General features: G+C 40.6%; 1 long non-coding RNA gene across 2 annotated transcripts in view; it reads right to left on the bottom strand.

Annotated features, from left to right (window-relative positions):
• Window positions 1-247: 247 nt before the first annotated feature.
• LOC138847519 (uncharacterized) overlaps window positions 248-15,798 on the bottom strand; it is a 33,763-nt gene continuing 18,212 nt past the window's right edge. For both annotated transcript variants that reach the window (XR_016227729.1, XR_016227730.1), the window contains exon 3: window positions 248-464. This is a non-coding gene — a long non-coding RNA (uncharacterized LOC138847519). The remainder of the gene's footprint in view (window positions 465-15,798) is intronic.

The following is a 15,798-nucleotide window of genomic DNA, read 5'->3' as shown; positions in this document are numbered from 1 at the left end:
TCTGAAGATTTATATGTAACTATAAATGAATTAAAATTTAAATTCACTTAATAGCAATGCCAACTATTTTTTCAGTGCCCACTGTGAGAGACACGTTTTATGTATATTAACTTTTTTAATCCAAAGACAACATTTTATGGGAATGGAAACTGAGGTTGAGGATAGTTCATTCCATGAGCCACCCTGTTACCAAAGTTTGGTCCCTGTGCCCAGTGCCAAATCAGAATAATGAGGGAAAGATTTTGGGGTGAAGGAAAGAGAACATTTAATCTGTCTCATGGACTACCAGTCTACTTGATGAAGGTGTTTTGGGCTAGAAGGGATAGGATGCTGGTATGATGAAATCACAGAAGAGCTGCATGTGTCTGGCGTCAGGCGTCAGGCACGAAGGCTTGTTTTGTCATGGTGGCCCTTGAGGCCCACAGGTGGTGAGAGTAGATCCAGCCTAACCAGGTCCTCTTGCTCTGCAAAATAAGTTGAGATAAGGAACAAGGTAGTTTGTGCCTTAGGACATGGGCTTGCTGGAAGCCAGCCTTTCAGCCCTGAAGCATAAACTTCCTGGCTTTACATTTAAGTAGTAAAAATCTTAAGTTATTTTATATCAGGTTATACCCCCAAGGAGGGGAGATGGGATTTGAACTCAGATGCAGTCTGATTCCAAAATCTGAGTGCCTAACCTGTTCAGCTGTTTTCAAACTTGTCAGCTGGTAGGAATTCCTTGGATATTCATTAACCATTCAGATTCCTGAGCCCTATCCTAAACCTACCAAATCCCAGGGGAAGGGCCTGGAATTCCACTTATTTAACAAATGCCCCAGGTAATGGTTATTGTCTGACTTGTTTTGGACCCAGTGCACTACACTAAATAGCTTCCTTAACCATGATGTAAAGGAAATGGAGAGAGATATTTTCCTGGTAGTTACTGTGACTCCTTGGACCCACATTTTTCTATCCAGTGCCCTTCCTAGCCTCTCCTCGCCAGAGAATCAACATTGGCCTTACATACTTTATGCAATATCTTGTTTAAAATATACAGAAGTTCTCACCCTGGTGGTATCCAAATTTTAACTAACATCAATAAAGACAAAAAGCTTTATGGGTGGAATCAAAGTGAAAAAAGTATTTCATGTTTATATGGGAAACAGAGGTTTGAAATCTTTCTAAGACTCTTAAAAATCATGCCATGCACATGATCAGCTATTTCACCCCTTTAAAGCTCAGCCCTTCTTGTAACAAGGATTTTTCTTTTAATCAACAGAATAGACCTGACACTAATAATAGTAAACACTGAAGAAATGTACAGGCTGAACATACAAAATACCAGTGACTTATGTAAATTGATCATCAGACTCTACACTATATAAATTTTTTTTTAAGCTTCATTTTAGTCATTTGAAAGACAGAGTTACAGAGAGAGGTAGAGACAGAGAGAGAGGTCTTTCATCCGCTGGCTCACTGCCCAGATGGCCGCAACAGCAGGAGCTGCACCGGTCCGAAGCCAGGAACCAGGAGCCAGGAGCTTCCTCTGGGCCTCCCATGCGGGCTCAGGGGCCCAAGGACCTGCGCCATCCTCCACTGTTTTCCCAGGCCATAGCAGAGAGCTGGATTGGAAGAAGAGCAGCTGAGACTAGAACCGGTGCCAAATGGGATGCTGGCGCTTCAGGCCAGGGCATTAACCCACTGTACCACAGTGCCAGCCCCTACATAAATCTTTTGATTGAATAATCACAACAAATTTAAGAAGTACTTACTTTAATTATGATACTTTACAGAAGAGAAGACTGAGGCACAGCTAAGTTACTTGCACAAGATCTGTGATTCCAACCCATTGGATCAACTGAAGTTTGTGCCCTTAATATTCTGCTGTGCAGTCTCAACTACAAATAGGTCAAACAAAGATTTAGGTAAATTTGGGGTTGCAAATCTGCAATAAGACGTTTTAGGATATTCAGGGTATTGTGAAAAAATATTTTGAGGTTGTTACTTTGAAGGGAAAGCACAAGGTTCTTTCACAAAAATATTCTTTGGTTTCACTTGTAGAGACACTGATTTAATCCAGCATTACTAGCATTTCTTGTGTTCTTATCTAGGTTTATTACCAAACAAATTTATTCAGTCAGGAAACCATTTGGATCAACTGTTTTGAATTTACTGTGATTCACAGCCCTTATTCTAAGTCCTCAGAACTACAAATTTCCCAAATTTATAGACTTTGATGCATATTTATTTTCAAAATTTCCTTTATAGTCATCAAAGATTCCTCTAGGGTGATGAGTAGAGGATGGATGAAGACATTCTATTCCTTTTAACTCTCCCTGTTCCTGAAACCTTTCTCCCTATTATGTAAGGAGCGATAACAATGATATAGAATATAATAAAAATGCCTATCAACTAGAAGTACAAGATATTTGAAATAAATGTATAAGCAGCTTGTCAACAATTCATTTCAACACACAAAGCAGTACCAAAATTATACATTCTTAAATAAAAGCCTAACAGCTTTCAAATATCTTAGTACTTACAATTTCCAAATTTAGAATTTCTTTCAACTCAAACTATACAAGTCAGAATAAATCAGAATTTTTAAAAACTTCAGCTTTCAAAACACAAGTGATTATCAAAATGGTTAAATTTAGTGCATGAATCATTAATGAATTTATATAACTTAGTGACTTCACATAAGAGATATAGAACATTTTTAAACATATGTATCCTGTTGACTTAATAATCCTTTCAAAAATTGCTTTCAGTTTTATTATTTATCTCTTTTTTTACAGTATTTATCATTTTTTAAAAGAAAAAGTTTGAGAGGCAAAGAGACAGAGTGAATTCACTCCCAAATGCCCAAAATGGTCAAGGCTGGGCCAGGGTTGAAGCTGGGTGCTGGGAACTCAATTGAAGTCTCACACCTAGATGGCAAGACCCCAAGAACTTGAGGCATCACCTGCTGCCTCCCAGGGTCTGATTAGCAGGAAGCTGGAGTCAGAGTAGAGCCTGGAATTGAACCCAGGTACCCTGATATGAATGTGAGTGTCTGAACTGGTGTCTTAATCTCTAGGCTAAATGCCTGCCCCTATTTTTGTTTTAAACAAAGCAATATATAACATGGGTTAAAAATTTTGTCAGTAAAGAATAGCTGTCCCTCTTTCCCACATTTTCATTTCCATTATACAATGAATTTCAAGTATTTTTGATTTCAGTTCTTCTGTTAACTCATATAATAAGCTAACAACACCTTTACTATAATAAAACCCATATACCCATCAATCCAGGTACACAAATTATGAATTGAACATTTTGTCAATAATGCTTTGTTTAGAGTCTCCTCCCATTTCCCTTAGAGTTTCTTTTTTTAAAAACTATCTATTTGAAAGGTAGTGTTACAAAAAGAGAGAGGGAGAGACAGAGAGAAGAGAGATCCCGATTCACTCCCCAAATGGCCACAGAGATCAGGGCTGGGCCAGGCCAAAGCCAGGAGCCTGGAACTCCATCTGGGTCTTCCAAGTGGGTAGCAGGGGTAGAAGCATTTGGGCCGTCTTCTCTGTCTCCTTGGTGTATTACCTGTCTTCCTAGGTGCATTATCCGGGAGTTGGGTCAGAAGTGGAACAGCCAGGACTTGAACTGGTATTCACAGGGGATGCTGGTATCAAAGGCCAGGGCTTAAACCATTGTGCCACAACTATGGCCCTGTAAGAGTTTCTTTTTGTTCCTGGTTTTCTTTCCCTACTATCCAGTCCTTGGAGCAGGGGCCAAATATATCTTCTAGTTCTACTGCCTAGCCCCACTATGACTTGCTCACGATCTGTAAACTCTAATTTCACCATATTGTATGCAGAGGAAGAAAATTAGACTGCTGGAAACACAGGAGAGGATGTGGAATCTAATATTGGACCACTTTTATTTTTTAATTAATTAATTTAATGAATGCATTTTTACACAAATACAACTTTAGGAATAGAGTGGATCTTTCCCTCATGCCCCCCACCCCACTCCCTTCCCACCTCCCATTCCCTCTCCGATCTCCTTCTTCATTATGGATCATTTTTAGTATGACTTTATATACAGAGGACCAACTCCATGTAATCATAGATTTCAACAATTTGCCCTCATGCCCACACACAGCATATAGAGTACAGTTTGGGGAGAGAATTTGCAGTTGATTCTTATATTGCAATTCAATAGGGACAGAGGTCCTACCTGGGGAGCAAGTGCACAGTGACTACTGTTGTTCCTTTTATTTATTTATTTATTTATTTATTTGATAGATAGAGTTAGACAGAGAGAGAGAGAGAGAGAGAGAGAGAGAAAGGTCTTCCTTCCTTTTGGTTCACCCCCTAAATGGCTGCTATGGTTGGAGCTACACTGATCCGAAGCCAGGAGCCACGTGCTTCCTCCTGGTCTCCCATGTGGGTGCAGGGGCCCAAGCACTTGGGCCATCCTCCACTGCCTTCCCGGGCCACAGCAGAGAGCTGGACTGGAAGAGGAGCAACCAGGACAGAATCCAGCGCCCTGCCGGGAGTAGAACCCGGTGCCCATATGGGATGCCAGCACCACAGGCAGAGGATTAACCAAGTGAGCCATGGTGCTGGCCCCTGTTGTTCCTTTAACAATTAACACTCTTTTTTATGACATCAGTGATCATCCGAGACTCTTGTCGTGGCCTGCCAGGGCTATGGAGGCCTTTTGTGACCATAGACTCCATCGGTATTTGGACACAGCCATAAGCAAAGAGGATGTTCTCCTCTCCCTTCAGAGACGAGTGTCTCCTTCTTTGATGACCCTTCCTTTCCTCTGAGGTCTCGCACAGATCCTCCGTGTAGGTTCTTTTTCCCCCCACAGAGTCTTGTCTTTCCATGCCTGAGATGCTCTTGCAGGCCTTTCAGCCCGACCAGGAAGCCTTATGGGTTGATTCTGAGGTCAGAGCGTTATTTACTGCGAAAGTCATTCTAGGAGTCTGCTGTGTAGACTGCTTCACATGTTGGACCACTTTTATTCTTAAATGACACTTATTAGTTTTATATTTTTGGTGTAATTGACATACAATGAGTTGCACATATTTAAAGTTATAATTTGAAAGTTGTAAAATATATATCTCATAAAACCACCACCTCAATCAAAGTAATAAATACATCCATTATTCCAAAATGTCTTCTCATGTTATCCTGTCTCTCCCTACATGATTTTCCCAAAGCTGAAAACCACAGATCTTCTTTCTGAAATGATAGATTAATTTGCATTTTCTGTATTTGAAAATAAATGGAGTCATATAATATGTACTCTTTTTTGTTTGGCTTCTTTCACTCAACATAATTGTTTCAAGGTTTACTCATATTGTTGTATGGATTCACAATTCTTTTATTTTAGTTGCTCAGTAGTTGTCCATTGAATGAATATGCACCTCTTGATGCATATTTTGGTTGTTTCCAGTTTGGGGATATTACAATTAAGTCTGTTATGGACATTCAACCACAATTTTTTTAAAAATATTTATTTATTTATTTGAAAGTCAAAGTTACACAGAGAGGAGAGGCAGGGAGAGAGAGAGGTCTTCCTTCCGATGGTTCACTCCCCAACTGGCTGCAATGGCCAGAGCTGTGCCGATCTGAAGCCAGGAGCCAGGAGCCAGGAGCTTCCTCTGGGTCTCCCATGCGGGTGCAGGGGCCCAAGGACTTGGGCAATCTTCTACTGCTTTCCCAGGCCATAGCAGAGAGCTGGACTGGAAGTGGAGCAACCGAATCTCGAAGCAACACCCATATGGGATGCTGGCGCTTCAGGCCAGGGCATTAACCCACTGAGCCACAATGCCGGCCCCCATCTACAAATTTTTGTATGAACACTTACTTTCTTTTTTTTTTTTTTTGAGTAAATAGAGAGTTGGAATGGCTGGATTGTATGGTAGGTGTATGTATAACTTTTTAAGAAACTGTCAAAGTGCTTTCCTAGAGCAAATGCATCATTATATGTTCCTCTCAGCAGTGTGGGACTTTCTATCCCTCTACATCCTCGCCACACTTGGTGTAATCAATCTTTTTAACTTCAGTTATTATTAATAGGTAGAGTAATAGTATATCATTGTGGTTTATTTTGCATTTCCCAATTGACTAATGCTATCAAGCAGCTCTTCATGACCTGATTACCCATCTTTTTATCTTTAGTGAAGTGTCTATTCAAGTTATTTTCCTTTTGGCTCAGCAGTCTTAGGACCACCTTCAAGTTCACTAGAAATTCACAAAACTCATGAACAGGTTTTACTTATGGATAATATTTATTACAGAGAAAGTGTACAGTGTAAAAACCATAGGAGCAACATGTCTAGTAGGTGGAGTCCAGAGTAGTTGGGCACAGGTTACCAAATCGAGCCCCATCTGAGGTCTCACAGGACACACTTTTTATCTGGTTGTCAACTACAGAGATATCTTATGTGAAGGCTCTCCAGACAGGGTTGTCAATTCAAGCCTTAGGGTCTGAGGATTTTATGGAAGGCTGGATACACAGCACATCCTTCTGCACAATTAGTTATGGCAACCAAAATTGAGGACCTGATAATGGAATGAGGTACACATCATCAATCTTCATGTTTGTGCAAAACAATCCAGACAAGATGCTACAATATAGTCCATTGCTCTGGGTGTACACAATAAAACCCTCAATCCTTAACATAAAGAACTGTCCAAGTACCATATTCTTAGGGGTTCAGTAATCAATAATAGCTCCAAGTTCTCTCAGAGACATGTGAGGAGTGGTCAACAATACCTACTGTATTAACACTTTTTTCACTCATATTTTATCATTGGGTTGCTTATTTATTTATTATTGAGATTTAGGTGTTCTTTATATATTCTAGACACAATCCTTTATAAAACATATGCTTTGCAGGGCTAGTGTTGTGGCACAGTGAGTTAAGCTGCCACTTATATAGGAGTACCAGTTCAAATCCCGGATACTCTTCTTCCAATCCAGTTTCCTGCTGACGTACCTGGGAAGGCAGCAGATGATAGCCCAAGTACTTGGGTCCCTGACACCCAAGTGGGAGGTGAGGAAGGAGTTCCTGGCTCCTGGCTTTGGCCTGACCCAGACATGGCTGTTGTGGCCATTTGAGGAGAGAACCAGTGGATGGAAAATCATTCTCTCTCTCACTCCCTCACTCACTCTCACTCTGCCTTTCAAATAAATAAATAAATGAATAAATATTTAAAAAACATAAATATATGCTTTGCAAGGATATTCTCCAGCCTCTGGTTTATCCTTTTAATATCCCAATAGGAATGTCTTTTGAATAACAGAAGTTTAAAAGAATTGGGTGAGGGGCTGGCGCTGTGGTGTAGTGGGTAAGGCCACTGCCTGCAGTGCCGACATCCCATATGGGCGCCGGTTTGAGACCCAGCTGCTCCACTTCCAGTCCAGCTCTCTGCTATGGCCTGGGAAAGCAGTAGAAGATGGCCCAAGTCGTTGGGCCCCTGCGCCCATATGGGAAACCCGGAAGAAGCTCCTGGCTCCAGGCTTCGGATCAGCGCAGCTCCGGCCATTGCGGCCAACTGGGGAGTGAACCAGCAAATGGAAGACCTCTCTCTCTCTCTCTCTCTCTCTCTGCCCCTCCTTCTCTCTGTGTGTAACTCTGAATTTCAAATAAATAAATCTTGAAAAAAAAATCTATAATAGTGCCCCTACCACATAAACCATGCTACTTAAAAAAATAATGAATCACATCCTTGTGCCATGGAATTTCCTACATTCTGTATATGGATCATTGTGCTGTTTTAAAACATGTTTCTCTACTCTTGTACTTCTGGTAATACTGCTATTTCTTGATTTATTGATTTTTAGACATTATATATTTACTCTGTGCTGTGAAAGATGAGGATTTGGCTAAATACTACCCTCCCTTGAATATCTTTCATAATGGAATAAACATGGAAGATATTTGAAGAATTATTAATTCTTCAATTATCTAATAATTGGCAAGTAAAAGGCAAATAATTATTTGTAGTATGTTTTATCCTGGTTCTACTAAATAATACAAAACATATAGCTTTTACAGTTGCAGTGGAAGAGTAGAGAATGGAGATTTGAGAAACATCACCAAAGAACTGACAGCGTCAAATACGGGATGGAAGAGAGAAAGAATGACACTTTGTTTCAGGCTTCAATATCTGAGTACACAGTGATATGTTTACCTAGATAGAGAATAGAAGAAAAGTACAAGGTTTAGGGTAGGGGTTCGGAGCACAGTAGGAAAGTAGTTTCAGTTTTGGACTTTGAGATATAGGATAGCTGTAATCAAGTGGAGATGTCCAGTAGACCACTGGAAGTGCGAATCTGGAGTTCGGGAGAGAGGTATGGACTAGAGTTACAGATTTGATAGTCAGTAGCATCTATGCATATAGGCATGGATGAAATTGCCCAAGGAATGTGTAAAGAATGAAGAAAGAAGGTGACAAACAAGAAAACCCTGAGGTACTTGACAATTTAAGAAGGAGATAGAATCAATCGTTACCAATTGTGGTAAGAATCATAATAAAGACGTGCATGAGATATCCTAGAGACTCAACATGAGATCGATCAGCTTGGTAGGCAGAAATTACCACAAAAGGCTTTACATTCCTTTGGATATTGAAGGATATATAGGATTGTGCCAATTGAATAAAGGTCAGGAAAGCAGATAAAATTTATCTATTTTATAAGGAAAGAAGAGGGCTCTCTCAACCATCCCCACCCCATATACTCAAATTCACAGAAGTATTCTTCAGAGTGTCATCAACAATTCATTTGCATGAAAATCACATAAGGGTTTTTTCAAAATACAGTGCACTAAATTTTATACAAAGTAATTTAAGGTGAGACCATGGAATGTGTAGCTGAAGTGGAGTAGAGATGAAAGGTTTTGGAATAGATGAGGACAGAGAATCATGACTTTCAGATTGCCAGTTTAAGCAGGAAGTCATAGTGGAAAAACTGGGAGATAGAGTGATTTTCATTAAAAAGGGAAAGCCAACCAGGTAAGACTAAGAACAGTCAACCAGGCAGAGAAAAATCAACAATTGATTTGATAGATTGGATGTGGTCATTAAAACAACAAAATTAGCAATAACACACCAAAGAATTGCCTTGATTTATTTTCACTTTTCAGCTGGTTGTTTGGCACTTTAAATCCAGCCTTTTCTGATGAACTGAACCTACCTGAAGTCATTAAATGTTTGGTTTTTCATTTTGATTAATAACTAGGGATACAAATTTCCATTTTCTCATAATTTTTATCCTAAAAGCAGGAAATCTCAAATTGAGTCACTGTCTACTGTTAAGTTAGAAACTGTTTCTATCTATGTCTTCATAAAAAAGACAGATAACGCTGTTTGGAAATACATTATTTGAAGTACAGCATGAACTACATACTCTTGAGAATCAACTCGCTTGTGTCTTTATGGAATCCCAGGGCTGCACTCAAACTAAATTTGATGGCCTATGAATATTCTGCTGTGGCTAGAAATATTCTTCTTCTAAGAAATCTACTAATGTGCTTTGTTATTATGTCAAAACAGCTATCTACATGGCTCTCCATAGTTAAGTATATCTTGTTAAAAACATGCTATTGAACTTCAAAATATTGTAACATATTACTTCATCTTCAGAAAAGCTGTGAATATTCTTATTCATTCTTTGTAACTTTAATAGCAAAAAAATCACATAAAAACAATTGCCTCCGTTGAAAAGATTACTATACTAGGCCCTTTACTGTGATAAAATTAAGTCAATTCTGATTTCAAAATTAAACCAGATGAATGATGAGATAACATAAGAGAATCAGCTCTTCTCTTTATGTATCTACTAATTCTATGTATCATTCATGGTTTTCCAAGACAAATTCCTTGGTCCATATATTGTGCTACTAAATTATAATGCACAAGAAGCCGATGATAGTACACAGCTAAGCAGAAACTAAAAGATGCATTAGAAAGTGTAAGAGGTGTGAAGAAGGAATAGATTGCCATTCTTGCTATGATTCTTCTATTGAGAAGCTAAGAGATTATGTTGTTTAAAAACCTAGAGAGAGGAGAGCCGGAAAATGAGGGACAGTCGGTTTATACAACTCTAGATAAAGGAAAGACACAAAAGAAAACAAATACTGAGTCACTATAGAGTGATTTTTTTCTGTAGAGGGGAAGAAGCACTAACATAATTTATACAAGCAGAGTCCAAATCTGTGCCAGGTCTGAATATCTGCAAAGCTATCAAGAACTATCCTGGGCCGGCGCCGCGGCTCAACAGGCTAATCCTCTGCCTTGTGGCGCTGGCACACCGGGTTCTAGTCCCGGTCGGGGCGCCGGATTCTTTCCCGGTTGCCCCTCTTCCAGGCCAGCTCTCTGCTAATGGCCCGGGAGTGCAGTGGAGGATGGCCTAAGTGCTTGGGCCCTGCACCCCATGGGAGACCAGGAGAAGCACCTGGCTCTTGCCTTCGGATCATCGTGGTGCGCCAGCTGCAGCGCGCTGGCCGCAGTGGCCATTGGAGGGTGAACCAACGGCAAAAAAGGAAGACCTTTCTCTTTGTCTCTTTCTCTCTCACTGTCCACTCTGCCTGTCAAAAAAAAAAAAAAAAAAAAACTATCCTGTTATTGTTTTCTCCAATAGAATAACCAGCAGATTCTGCTAAAAAAAAAAGTAGAGTAATTGTAGAAATCAAAATAAATGTAATAAATGTAATACGTGCCAGAAAAGAGTTTATGAAAAATGGAATTAAAAAGCAAGTGTGCTTTGGTGCCTCAAATTCAGAAATCCATGCACAATTTTTCATGACACATTTTCTACAAAATTTTAAAGATCTTTTCTACAAGTAGTTCTACAAGACTATGACGTTTCTCTTTTTAAAAAATTCTAGTGCTGGCATTGTGGGGCAGCATATTAAGCAGCTACTTGTGATGCTGGTATCCCATATTAGAGCACTGGTTCAAGTTCCAGCTGTTCGCTTCTGATACAGCTTCCTGCTAATGTGCCTGGGAATGCAACAGAAGATAGCCCAAGTACTTGGGTCCCCTACTACCCACATCGGGGAACTGATTGGAGCTCATGCCTCCTGGCTTCAGCCTGGTACAGCCTGCTAAGGCCATTGAGGCCATTTGGGGAGTGAACCAGTGAGTAAAAGATGATTGATATCTCTTTTTCTCTCTCTGTCTCTCTTTTTCTCTCTCTCAGCCTTTCGAATGTTTGAAAGGCAGAGTTACTGAGAGGCAGAGGCAAAGAGAGAGAGAGGTCTTCCATCGCTGGTTCACTCCCTAAATGGCCTCAACGGTCGGAGCTGTGCTGATCCGAAGCCGGGATCCTGGAGCTTCTTCCAGGTCTCCTACGAAGGTGCAGGGGCCCAAGAACTTGGGCCATCTTTTACTGCTTTCTTAGGCCAGCCATAAGCAGAGAGCTGGATTGGAAGTGGAGCAGCCAGGACTCAAACCTGCGCCAATATGGGATTTTGGCGCTGCAAGCAGAGGCTTAGCACACTACAACACAGCACCAGCCCCTCAAATAAATAAATAATTAAAAAATTCTATACTAACCAAAAATTATTTTAGTAATTTTATTCGTTTTCTAGCTATTGTATTAATTGCTAAGGCTCTCATAACAAAGTACCACAGGCTGGGTGGCTTCAACAACAGACATTTATTTTCCCAACATCCTGGAGCTGGAAGTCTAAGGTCAAGGCGTTAACAGGGTTGGTTCCTTGCAAAGCCTCTCCCTTTGGTTTGCAGATGGTCATCTCCTCCCTGTTTCTAAACATGGCCTTTCTTCTGTGTGTCTGCGCCCTAATTGCCTCTTCTTATAAAAGACAGGTCCTATTGGAATAGGACTCACTGTAATGACCTCGTTTTAACTTGATTATCACTTTAAAAGCCCTGTGTCCAAATACAGTCATATCCCGAGGTGCTAGAGGTTAGGGCTTCAATGTATGTATTTTGGGGGCCATAATTCAGCCCTTAATATTATTTCAACTATCCACATACATTGATTCAAAGAGAGTTATCTGTAAATATGTAGCATCTAATACGAATTTACAAATCAGATATTTGGCAAAATGTAGTTGACTACCTTTTAAAACGTTTGACCCATCTGCAGAATCATCAACATCTTTCTGCTCAATACCTCTTCTGTTCTAGGCGCCAATGTAGGTGCTAGGGCTGTCGCTCCCCCTCTTCGTGGAGGAGCAACACAGGACCCTGCGCTGTTCTTTCGTCTGCTCGGCCCTCCCCGGGTTTGCTGCTGGTTCTTCCCGGGTTGGCTACTATCCCTTCCACCTCCGTGGAAGGGCAGTTCCCCCTGGCCGCATTCCCCACTTCCGCAGGGGAGCGGCACACCGCCGGCCGGCTTTCTCGGGGGCTGCACGGGTGTTCCTTCAGCTAGATGTTCCCCATAGATGTTCCTGGTGCATGCCGTCTCTCTCCTCCTTTATAGTCCTCCTCCGCCAATCCCAACTCGGCTGCCCACACGCCGAGTACGCTGCTCTCCAATCAGGAGCAAGTCCTACAGTTTATTAGTTGAACTGGAGGCAGCTGTGCGGAAGCTGTTTACTTCTCTCCCAGCGCCATATTGTGGGAGAGCAGATGCATAGAATAAGTCTTAATTCGAGTAACTTAGTCTAGTCCGGATTGCTCCCCACAAGGGCTAAAAAGACAAAGGAAATAAATATCTTACCTTAGAAGACTTTGCAGTCTGGAAGAGGTGAAATAATATAAATAAGCACATAAAATAAAATGTACTAAATATTATTAAAGTGGAAATGTAATGTTGAAGGAAGAAATTCAGCCAGGCTCATAGTGATTCAATCACGGTAAAGGAATTTATCAGTCTCCAGAACACTGCCTAATTAACACCACTGCATAAAGTCTTAGAGTTTATTAATTTGAAGACTTAATTTATTTATCTGTTTAGGTTTTTTTTACCTCAAGTATTAAAGCCATTTGACATGGATTTCTTTTTTAAAAAATGATAAAACCATTTGATATAGATGTTTTAAAAATACTTTATAGGCCGGCGCTGTGGCTCAATAGACTAATCCTCTGCCTTGCGGCACCGGCGGGTTCTAGTCCCGGTCGGGGCACTGGATTCTGTCCCGGTTGCCCCTCTTCCAGGCCAGCTCTCTGCTATGGCCCAGGAGTGCAGTGGAGGATGGCCCAAGTGCTTGGGCCCTGCACCCGCATGGGAGACCAGGAAAAGCACCTGGCTCCTGGCTTGATGTGCCGGCCACAGAACGCCGGCTGCGGCGGCCATTGGAGGGTGAACCAATGGCAAAGAGGAAGACCTTTCTCTCTGTCTCTCTCACTGTCTACTCTGCCTGTCAAAAAAAAAAAAAACTTTATAAACTGATGTGTTTATATTTTTCAAAAAAAGTTTAGTAGAAATATGTTAATTTTTGTCTTAATAAGATGGTTATGACCTTGCAGACTATGCTATCCAAATTAAAAATCAGTCATGATAGGATACTATAAGCTAAGCCATAATTAAATACAAGGCTATATAAAAGAATTCAGAAATCCAAGGATAGTTAAAAAAACTACACTTTGTTTGCCAAGAACTAGAATGATCCCTAATGATAAATAACAGCCAGAGTAAAAAGTGATAGGATTCATTATGAAGTATTGTATCAATTAGACAGATATCTACCTATAAAAACTGTACTACAATTATGATACACTTTAAGAACCATTTAATCCAATCTAAATTATTTTTCATAATACTTCAATTTTTCCTCGTAATCAAGGCAAAATTGATCACAAATCTCTACATATATCAATGATTTTTCACTTTCCATCTCTTTTCTCTTTAGTCTGTCAAATCTACTATTAAAAACAGAAAAAGATGGGGCTGGCACTGTGGCATAGCAGGGTTAAGTCACTGGTTGTAATGCCAGCAGTGTCATTTCAGTTCTAGTCCTGGTTGTTCCACTTTTTCTTCTTGTTTTTTTTTTATTTTTAAAGATTTATTTATTTATTTGAAAGTCAGAGTTACAGAGAGGCAGAGGCAGAGAGACAGAGAGAGAGAGAGAGGTCTTCTTTCTACGGTTCACTCCCTAGATGGCCTCAACATCCAGAGCTGTGCTGATCTGAAGCCAGGAGCCAGGAATTTCTTCCTGGTCTCCCACATGGGTACAGGGACCCAAGGACTTGGGGCCATCTTCTACTGCTTTCCCAGGTCATAGCAGAGAGCTGGATTGGAAGTAGAGCAGCCAGGACTAGAACAGGCGCCCATATGGGATGCCGGCACTGCAGGCAGTGGCTTTACCCACTATGCCACAGTGGTGGCCCCAGCACCACTTCTGATCTAGATCCCTGCTAATGTGCCTTGGAAAGCAGCAGATTATGATCCAAGTGCTTAGACCCCTGTCACCCATGTGGGAGACTCAGATGGAGTTTCAGCCTCTTGGGTTTGGCCTGCTCCAGTCCTTGCCATTCAGGCCAGCTGGGCAGTGACCCAGTTGATGGAAGATAATCTCTCTCTCTCTCTCTCTCTCTCTCTCCCCTACCCCACCCTCTTTCTCCCTCTCCCTCTGTCATTCTACCTTTCAAATAAATATAAATATTTGAAAAAAGTAAAAGCAGAAAAACAGGTTTTAGGTTAGAAAATGTTACCAAGAAAAGATCAGAGAATCCCCTTAGAAGCTGTGTATCAAGATGGTACTCTGATGAGTACAATAAATAAAGAGAAATATGGCATGAGAAATGTTAACAACAAGGATAAAGTTGTCAAGGACTGATAAACCCATTTCACAAAGTAACCAACATTTGCTTCTTTTTTATTTTTTAATTTTTTATTACAACCTTTGCTTTTTATACATTACTTCTTCCTTGGATTTTTTTTTTGAAATATAATCAGTGTGTTATTTAGCTTTGAAAATATAAAATGAGAAACTTGAATTAAATTATTTTATGGTCCTGGTGAGGAACTTTGAGGGATCTCAGATTTTATAATATGAACAAGTTAACAAGTTGCTCAGTCAGTTTCGTAGGTTCTGGCAGAAGATGCAATCATCCAAGGTCAGAGACAAAGGACAGTTTATTAACACCAGCAACAGCAGTTATCAGAGTATCAACATTTGTACCAGTTCCTTGAGCCCCACTTCCCCCAAGGTGATCCAAAGACAGCTAGAAGATATCTTCTCATGAAGTAGTCATATTGTAAGAGAATTTATCATTTATAATATACAGTAAGCTCTGGAGGGAAACTATCTGTTTTCCACGACTATTCACAATATATTCTTTTTTTATTTGAGATACAATTCACATACCATAACTTTTTCAAAGAGTACAATTCAGTACTATTGAGAATATTCACAAAGTTATACAACCATCACCACTCTATAAGTAGAGAACAATTACCATTATCTGAGAATAAGCTTATTATTTATTTATTTATTTTTAAAGATTTATTTTATTTATTTGAAAGACAGAGTTACAGAGATAGGTAGAGACAGAGAGAGGTTTCCATCTGCTGGGTCACTCCCCAGATAGCTGCAATGGCTGGAGCTACACCTCTCTGAAGCCAGGATCCAGGAGCTTCTTCCAGGTCTTCCACGAAGGTGCAGGGATCCAAGGACTTGGGCCATCTTCCACTGCTTTCCCAGGCCACAGCAGAGAGCTGGATTGGAAGAGGAGCAGCCAGGACCAGAACCAGCACCCACATGGGATACTGTCACATCAGGCCAGGGCTTTAACCCACTGTGCCACAGCGCCAGCCCCTAAACTTCCTATTTATTAATAGTCACTCACTATTCTCCTCTTCCAAACCCTGGGAGTCACTAATATGCACAAGTCTCTATGGATT

The sequence above is a fragment of the Oryctolagus cuniculus genome, chromosome X (assembly GCF_051225735.1).
Source record: "Oryctolagus cuniculus isolate XC-2025 breed Fujian yellow rabbit chromosome X, ASM5122573v1, whole genome shotgun sequence".
NCBI lineage: Eukaryota > Metazoa > Chordata > Mammalia > Lagomorpha > Leporidae > Oryctolagus > Oryctolagus cuniculus.
Note: the sequence above shows the minus strand (reverse complement) of the source record. Positions and strands in the feature narration are given on the sequence as shown.